General features: G+C 40.2%; 1 pseudogene; it reads right to left on the reverse strand.

Moving 5' to 3' along the window:
- Positions 1 to 4,238: 4,238 nt before the first annotated feature.
- Positions 4,239 to 4,847, reverse strand: LOC134372757 (large ribosomal subunit protein eL19-like; annotated as a pseudogene).
- Between the last annotated feature and the right edge of the window lie 4,229 nt (positions 4,848 to 9,076).

The raw sequence follows: 9,076 nt of genomic DNA on the forward strand, positions 1-9,076 counted from the left end.
TAGAAAATCTTAGCTAAAATACTGTATCTTTCTTTTTCCTACTAATTTGTAAAAATTAGTCTTGCTGCTAATTGTCAGATCTTTTGCTGGTAGATGCTTAAAAGGAAGTACCAATATCCAATCTTGAAAATTTCAGCATGAGAGCTGTACAGGAAAAATCAGGTTACAAAGAGATTACAAAGAGGTTGGTAGGTGTCTTAGTCTGTTTGTGCTGCCGTAACAGAATACTATAGAATGGGTGGCTTAAACGACAGGGATTTACTTCTCATGGTTTTGAAGGCTGGCAAGTCCAAGATTAAGATGCTGGCAGATCTGGTGTCTGATGAGAACACTCGTCCTGGTTTGCAGATGGCTCTATTCATTGTATCCTCACCTAGTGCGGAGAGGAAGGGGGAAGGGAAAGGAGAGGGGAGGGAGGGGGAGAGAGATCGTGATCATCTCTCTCCTGTCTCTTATAAGGTCACTAATCCCATTTATGAGGAGTCTACCCTTACAAACTAATTACCTCCTAAAGGCCGCACTCCAAATACCATCACATTTGGGCTTTAACATGAATTCTGGGGGGACACAAACATTCAGTGCTCTGCAGTAGGTAAGTAGTGGCAGTGTGATGACATGGAGAAAGCACTGGACTTGGTGGTGGTCTCAGTTCTAAAAGCTACTAATGCATTGAGCAACCCTGAACTGTTTGTGCCTCTACTTCCTTTTATATAAAATGAAAGAATACATTTGATGGGGTTGTTTTGCGAATCAAATGAGATAATATACATGAAAATACTTTTTAAATGATTAAGATCCATAAAATGTGTTTTTACAGTTACCTCTCAATATACCACCTGCCAAATCAGTGTCCTCTCTGCTCTCCACAACTCTAGCAAACACACCACCATGCCATCTACCACTGGATTTGGATAGCCCGACCAAAGTATAGCAAATCTAATCTACTTTCCCTTCCCCTAGCCCATTCTCATCTACACGACCTTAAACAGATGCACCTGGAAGAAAAACATTGTAAGACAAATTTATAGTACTCTCTACTTCTGCCCCTAATCTACAACTTTCTGATAAAGAAAAAACTCAATGCCAACCTATAAACACAGTAAAATATTTTCAGTACTGTGGTTTTAAGTAATCTCATATTAATATTGATGAAATTAAAAATTAATTGGAATACCAGTTATAGAAGAAACACATCTCATTTTATATTGTTTCTCACACCCAGACAGAGAAGGAAGAAAACAAATTTGGGTGAGAATAAGAGCTAAAACTAATTGTACACTTACTATGAGCAAAGTACTCTGCTAAATATTGTCAGAGATAAAGTTTAAAACATGACTCATTCAAATAGAGAGTGAATAGATGTCAAAGGTTTTCTAGCTCATTAATGAAAGGACCAGCAGGGTGGTTCACAAAGAATCAGGAACACCGAAGTATTTATAGAGGCTGAAAAACAAAAAGAATGCTTGAATATGATTCATAATTTAGATACAAACCTGTTTCTTGTCCTACTGGGAATAACAGTGTAACCTTGGGGTGATCTTTTCACCCCAGAAATCATTTTCATCCCACCTGTGTTGCTCTTTGACAAGAATTATTTGCATTGCTAACAATTTTCTACAAGTTGGCTTTTATGCTTACAGAGTTGTGAAATATCCCACTCATAGTTAACAGCAAGACACACAAAAGTGCTCATCTAGAGAAGCCGATAACCCCCTCCTCGCGTCTACACACAACCCCTGCTCAACACAGAGAAGAGTTACTAATTTCTAAACTCTGAAAAATTGTTCTTAATAGTGCTTCATGCACAGTATTTAGCAGGATTTAATATTCATTATTTCATGAGGACTATACAGTTCTGAAAGGTGGTTATTACGAATTCCATTTAGACAGATGAGGAAACTGAAAATCAAGGAGATCAAGGAATTTGTCCACATTCAACGTAACAAATGGTTACCCAGATCCTGCTTAATTATGAAGTCCTTGCTCCTCTTGCTACGATGTACATATTGACAAAAGAAAAGCATCATAATTTTTTTTTTTAGGTACAGCATTCATATGGCAAAGTGCATAAAGTTCAAGTGTACACTTGCTATGGAGTGGATGTTCCCCAACCTTACTGAGGCCTAATCTCCACTGTATCTGCTGAGGGAGGGAAATCCTATTATGGTAATTGAAAGGTGGGGCCTTGAAGAGGTGATTGGATTGTAGGGCCGTGCTGTAGTGAAGGGATTAGTAGTGGTGGTCAGGATTGTGGTTCTGAGGGCTTTAAAAGGAGAGTGAATGAGTAGGTTGGTCTCTTGCTCTCTCTGTTACCATTTTGCAGTGTGAGTCACCTGGGTCACTGCTGCCTCCACCAGATGTGTTCCTTGGACTTCCCATGCTCAGAAACTGTAAGCAAATAAATTTTGTTTTTTATAAATTATCCATTTCTGTGTATTTTGTTATAAGCAACAGAAATGGACTAATGCAATACTTCAGTGACTTTTTTATGTGTGTGTATAGTGTGTGTCTTCAGCCAAATACATGTCACCATAACCCAAGTCAAGATGTAGAAGATTTCCAGTACCCCAGAGGTTCTCAATAACCACCATCACCACTAATTCCAGGTAACCTTTTCTCTGACATCCATCACCGTAGATTAGTTTTGCCTGTTTTTCATAAAATAGGATCATACAGTATGTATTCCCTGGTATGTGGCATCTTTTTCTCATATGTCTGTGGCACACATCCATGTTGTTTGCCCGTAGCAGTATTTTTTAAACTTTTTGGTATTCCATTGTATGAATATACCATAACTTGTCTATTCTTTTGCTAAAGAACATTTGAGTTGTTTCCAATTTTTTGCTATAGTATGTAAAGACTACAAACATTTTTATACCCTTTCTGTGTATATAAGCAAAATTTTTTTTTGTCTGTACACTCAGGAATGGAATTGTTGGGTTGTAGGTCATATGTATGTTTAGTTTTAGTAGGTACTGCAAAACATTTTCTGCAAAATGTTTGTATTAGTTTACATTCCCACTAGCAGTGTATGAGAATTCCAGTTGCTTCACAACCTCACCAACACAATATTATGATTCTTCAGTTTTGACCATTCTGTGGTGTGAATGGGTATTCCTCTATACTTAAATTTGTTACCTAAACTTTTATAGAAGAAGGAAATAATTTGATAGTTCTATGAGTCATTAGGTTTAAGAGAATGAAGGCGATAGTATTAACTATCTGGAGTGAGTGGACAAATTCCAGTGCTTCCAACTTGGGGTACCACTTTAACAGGCAAGTGCAACACATGAAACAAAATTACACCTTTTTGATAAATTCCGTTCTGCTCATTTGTGGTTATGATCTTGATGGTATTTCCCACTCAAATCTATTTAGTGCAAATAGTTATAGGTCCTTTAAATTTAGCTCTGTATAAAAAGACTAAGTTAGGAACCTGATCAATACTATGTAAAGGACTATATCCATTTAAATAAACCTAACCATAAATATAAACATATCGAACAACAATTAATATACAGAGACCTTCAGAGTGGACCCCTATACTGGGGAGATAGTAAACACAGGTGCTCAATTAATGTTTATAAATGATATTGACCATGCCCCTGTCTGTCATTATCTGTTCGGAGTGGGTTTTCCACTTTTCGTTCAGTGTTTTGGGCTGCTTCCACATTAGGTCACTTACCTCAATCAAGGCAGAGTCATTCATTTACAGAAAATTTGCACTCTGTGTTTCTGCAGATACCCTGAATTTAAATTTTATACAGTCTGTACTGTATTTCTAAATCTGCAGTTATTTTTGTTCCTACTGCACAAACTAATACACTTTCAGTTTCTAAGGAAGGCTGCTTTGCTTCAGTGGATGGACTTTAAATTCGCTCTGGCTTCTCTTTGCTACAGTGGTGAGTGTTTCATAGATGGCTGTGATTTTTGGCAGAAGAGAACAATTAAATGGACTGGCTTCAAACCTTCCTTCCTTCACTTACTAACTAACTGACGTAAATCACTTTGTACTTCCATGTAGTTAAGTTCCCTCATCTGTAAAATGGGAATAATAATAGCTCCTACCTGAGAGGTTGAGCGTTAAGTGAGCTATTATTTGTAAAGCCCCAAGAACAGTGTCGGATGCAGCAAACACGGTACAGGTATTTTTTTGTTGGTTTTTTGTTTGTTTGTTTGTTTTTGCGTATAAAGGCTTATTTTATTTGAATGGTTGATCTATGTAGTCACCGAGGCCACTATGTACAAATAGGAAGGAAACTGTATTTCTCGGTGTCTTCCTCCTTGGACAGTCTTGATGATCTCCTCCTCCTTCGTGGTCTGGAGGCCTCCTCACGGCACTTGGGCTTCCTTAGTCTTAGTCCCGCGGGCCTCAGCCTGGTCAGCCAAGGGCTTGCTGCGAGCCTCGTCTGCCTTCAGCTTGTGCGTGTGCTCCATGAGAATCCACTTGTTTTGAACACGTTCCCCTTCACCGTCAGGTACAGGCTGTGACACATGTGGCTGTCAACCTTAGGTTCACGGTATCTTCTGAGCAGCCGGCGCAGAATCCTCCTCCTGCTCATCCAGGTTGCCTTCTCTGGCGTCCGTGCATTGGCCGTACCCTTTCGCTTACCTGTGCCCATATGCCTGCCTTTCCAGTAGGCCAAAGTGTTTTTCCAGCATTGAGCCCGGGAATGGACAGTCACAGGCTTGCAGATCATCAGCCCATCTTTGATCAGCTTCCGGATCTGCTGAGGGGAGTTGGCAGTGGCAATTTCATTGGTCTGATCGGGGTCCAACCAGACTTTCTTTTAGCCACAGCGAAGGGCACTGGAGGCAAGCCTCTTCTGAAGCCTGAGCATACTCATGGCTGCGGCGAAAGGGCCAGGTGTTATTACATTAAGTAAAATAAATTAAAATTTCTACCTCAAACAGTCTTTACTCGATCACTTAGAAATTTCCTCTTTGGATTCCTGTGTGCCCTTTTTGAATGCCCCACCCTAGATCTGTACATTCTCTCACACCAACTTTCACACATTGCTGTTGACATCAGAAGAGCTAGACCCACTAGCACTCGCACACCGTCAGTGAATCTCCAACACATAACGCTGAGTCAAAGCAGCCAGGCCCGATCCTCACAATAATTCTGTAAGGGAGATACTGTTAATATCACCACGTACAGATGAGAAGACTGTGGCACAAAGTAACTTTTCCAAGGTCACACAACTAGTGAGTGGTTGAGCCAAGTCTTAAAACCAGCAGCCTAGTACTATCATCTCTGCCCTTTACTATGCAAAGAGCACATGCCTTACTCTCCTTAATCCTTACAGCATCTAATTTAGCAGGAATGATCATTCTACTTTCAATAGGAAGAAACAGAGAAACGAAGAAGTTAAGTAACTTAAACAAGGCTACATAGTCAGTGGCTCAGCCAGGTCTCTAAAGTACTACATTTGTTTACTACCGCATCAAAAAAGAAACGAGACATGTGTTCAGTTTGTTTGTTCTGGTCCCTTAAATCCGATGACTACAATTTCAGAATATGTGTTTCTAAACAGAATTTCAAGGGATGAGGGAATTGTAAGTGAAAGTCATAAAATTCTGAGCCTAAGAGGCATGGTCAAAACAGAAAAATCTCAAGGTCATCAGAGCTTTTTTTTTTAAACTAACAGTCCAGGTCCAAAAAAAAAGCAGCCTGGCCCAAGAGGCTAAACATTGTATGATTCTACTTATTTGACCTTCTGGAAAAGGCAAAACTATAGGAATAAAAACAGATTCGTGGTTGCCAGGGACCAGGGGAGGAGTTAACTGCAAAGGAGCATGAGAGAATTTTGGGGTGATACAGCTGTTTTATATCTTGATTGTGGTGGTTACATAATTGTATTTATTTTTCAAACTCACATAACTGTACTTTAAAAAGGGTAAATTTTGCTATGTGCAAATTTACCTTAGTTTTTTTCTATTTTTTTTAGTGAAAACAGAGCAAGATATATCACAAAGTTTTTTATAAAAAAAAAAATCTTTATGATTAGTCATTCAATTACACATAAGGAGTCCTAAAATATGTGCAGAATCATGTCTGATTTCAGACTCGAGCCAATTATTGCAATTCTTGGAGACCTCCAGCAGTCCTGAAACTTCAGCTGGTTGGAGGATGCTCTTAACTGCCTTGTGGTAAACATTAGAAAGTGCTGTGGTTGTTTCATATCAATTACATCTGAAAACCAAGGAGCTGTGAAGGACTCAAGAAGGTGTGAAATACCTGTAAGAATGGGCAGAGGTGAGTTTCCTGTGTCTGCTGAGATCATTACTCCACCCGGGTGGCTTTATCAACAGCTATACATCATCGTAGGAGCTGGGAACCTGGAAGCCTGTACCTTGGTCTGGGAGCATGCCACTTCTTCTGCTTTACCTCTAGAACCTTCTTTATCCCTTATCATTTTATCATCAAGAAACTATGTTCCTGTACTGTGTCTGTTGCATCTTTCCATCATTCATGTCCCCTGTGACATCTATGGAATGTTCCACACAAAAACTACCTTCAGCAGAAAATCAGAACTAGCTTCTTGAGCCTGTTCACCTGCCCCCCTGTTATTGAGCTCAGTTCTCTACTCTGGATTCAGCCTCCACACTTGCCCAGTTCCCAGTCTCTTCAGGGACTTCTCCCCTCACTAAACACTCCTCTTTTATTCTCCCCCTTCCATTGGTCCCCCAATCTCCTAAACCCTCTGCATCTTAAGTTTTGCTCCTCAACTGTTGTGCCTGGGTTGTCACTCATGCTGTAGCCTCAGGACCTTTCTTGGGTAAAGCTGAAGATAGCTTTGGATCCAGTGAGTGCGTAAAGAGAGAAGAAAGCTACCTTCACTGGTCTGCACCCAGGTCAAGCAACCAGGAGAGTATTCTGACTTTTCAGGCTGCTATAAGTGACTGCCTTTTAGCATATCTCCTATGCTTACATGCTAGAAGACAACTCCTTTCTTCTGCAGATGCTCCTCAACTTACAGTGGGGTTATGTAGGGACCCAAATGACCCAAGGGATCACACCCCGATCACATAAGCCCTTCTCAGCCACACGCCATCATGGCGCTGGTTGCCCTTCTCTTCAGTATTCTCCTTCCCACCGGCGCGAATTACACACCAATCAGCTCCCCCCAAACCCCATGCGGTATGCTAAGTAGGGATTGTATTTTAAGCCAATCAGCTTACCCCTTAAAGCCCTATATATGTGTGTGTGTGCTGCCTAATAAACGGGCTCTCTCCGGTGGATCGTCAACTGGTGTCGACTCTTCCTTTCAGGTTATGTCCCAACAAGCTAACTTAGGATAAAAAATATCTTAAGTTGAAAATGCATTTAATACACCTAACCTACTGAATATCATAGCTTAGCCTAGCCTACCTTACACATACTCAGAACACTTACGTACTCACAAGCCTACAGTTGGGCAAAATCATCTAACACAAAGCTTATTTGAAAAGAAAGTGTTGAATGTCTCATTAATTTATTGAATACTGTTCTGAAAGTGTACAGACTGGTTGTATGAGTACTCAAAGTATGGTTTCTACTATATGTGTATCACTTTTGCACCATCATAAATTAGAAAAACTGCAAGTTGAACCATTGTTAAGTCAGGGACTGTCTATATATAAGTTAGTTATATTAAATAAAGTCCCTGAAGGTTCTCCTGCATTCCATTATTCTCAGCCCTAAAACTAGGTTCTGTCACACATTTGTATAATGCCTAAAACAATATGTTATCTCCCACCACAGTAAACACAGATTAGTTGGAGCCCTCATGTATCTGGTTAATTTTTTTTTTCAAGAGTAGAGGTCACAGTCACACCCTGAGAAGTGACCACAAATGCATAATATGAAACCTAAGGTCAATGAAATACTATGATTAGTCAGTTTAACAAGTAAGAAGATGCGTAGTTCTACAAAGGCCCACAATCGGTAGGCAAAACCCCCCAAATCTATGAAATCAGGGGCTCACCATTGTAAGACAACATAAGATAGAGGAAAGCTCAAAAGAGGGTAAGAGGGAAGAGCAAGGACAGCACTAAAGGAGCCCTCAGCATTTTAAGCAGCAGTTCCCAAATGTCACTCCATGAATTGGCTGCAACAGGCTCCTCTCCAGACTGAGTCAGAAGCTGTGGCAGTGGGCCCAGGAAGCTACACCTTCAAATATCTGTCAAGGTGATTTTGACATTTGACCAGGTTTGGGAAGCCCATGTTTAGAGGCTCCTCCAGAACAAGAGTCTGGCACTGTTCTGTATGAATTCATAGAGTCCTCACAACAGTCCTGCAAGGCAGGTTCTATTACTATCCCCGTGTTATAGCCACGAACACTGAAGCTGAGAAGCCACAGAGCCAGTAGGTGCTGGAGGCTGGACTGGAACCCAGGTAATCTGACTTCACAGTCCACAATAATATTTCAACAGAACTACTAAAAACAAGCAATTAAAGGATTAAGGCATACAAAAAGAAAAGAGTAGGAAGATACGACAGGCAAATGAGAAATTGCTTTATAGGAATCAGGAAATTATTGTGAAAACCAGACATGACTTCCAGTGTATAGAGGTAGCCACCGATTTAGTGAACTGCTTTTCTTTGAGGCTGTACAATGACAACCATGATCTTAATGGCAACTTCCAGTCAATGCAAACAAACTCCATCAGGAAAGAATTAATGGTGTCCAATAGATGATGCATTAAAATATTTAAGAAAGATGTTTAACATGAGTTGACTGTTTACACATAGCAACCAAGAAAGTCGCATTAAGGAAAATAGGCCAGTCTCTGAACATTCTGCTTAATGAAGTTTTTAATCTGCTATACATTATTTTCCTAGTGTCAAGAAGGCTCCTTTTTCTCTAACCTAGACGGCCACCATGACGTCATGCTTATTTGCCCTCTCCTGACCTAATGAAATTATGATCCATAATGAAATTGAGATCCTTGAAAAATCCTCCTATTCAGATCCAGGACACTAAAAGCTTATTTAGATATGAGACAACTGTCCTGATAATATCTAGTCTAGACACAGGGACTCATGAAAGAAGGTACAATTAGAATCTTTCAGCCTGGAGCTGATGTCTTG

The sequence above is a fragment of the Cynocephalus volans genome, chromosome 3 (assembly GCF_027409185.1).
Source record: "Cynocephalus volans isolate mCynVol1 chromosome 3, mCynVol1.pri, whole genome shotgun sequence".
Classification (NCBI taxonomy): domain Eukaryota; kingdom Metazoa; phylum Chordata; class Mammalia; order Dermoptera; family Cynocephalidae; genus Cynocephalus; species Cynocephalus volans.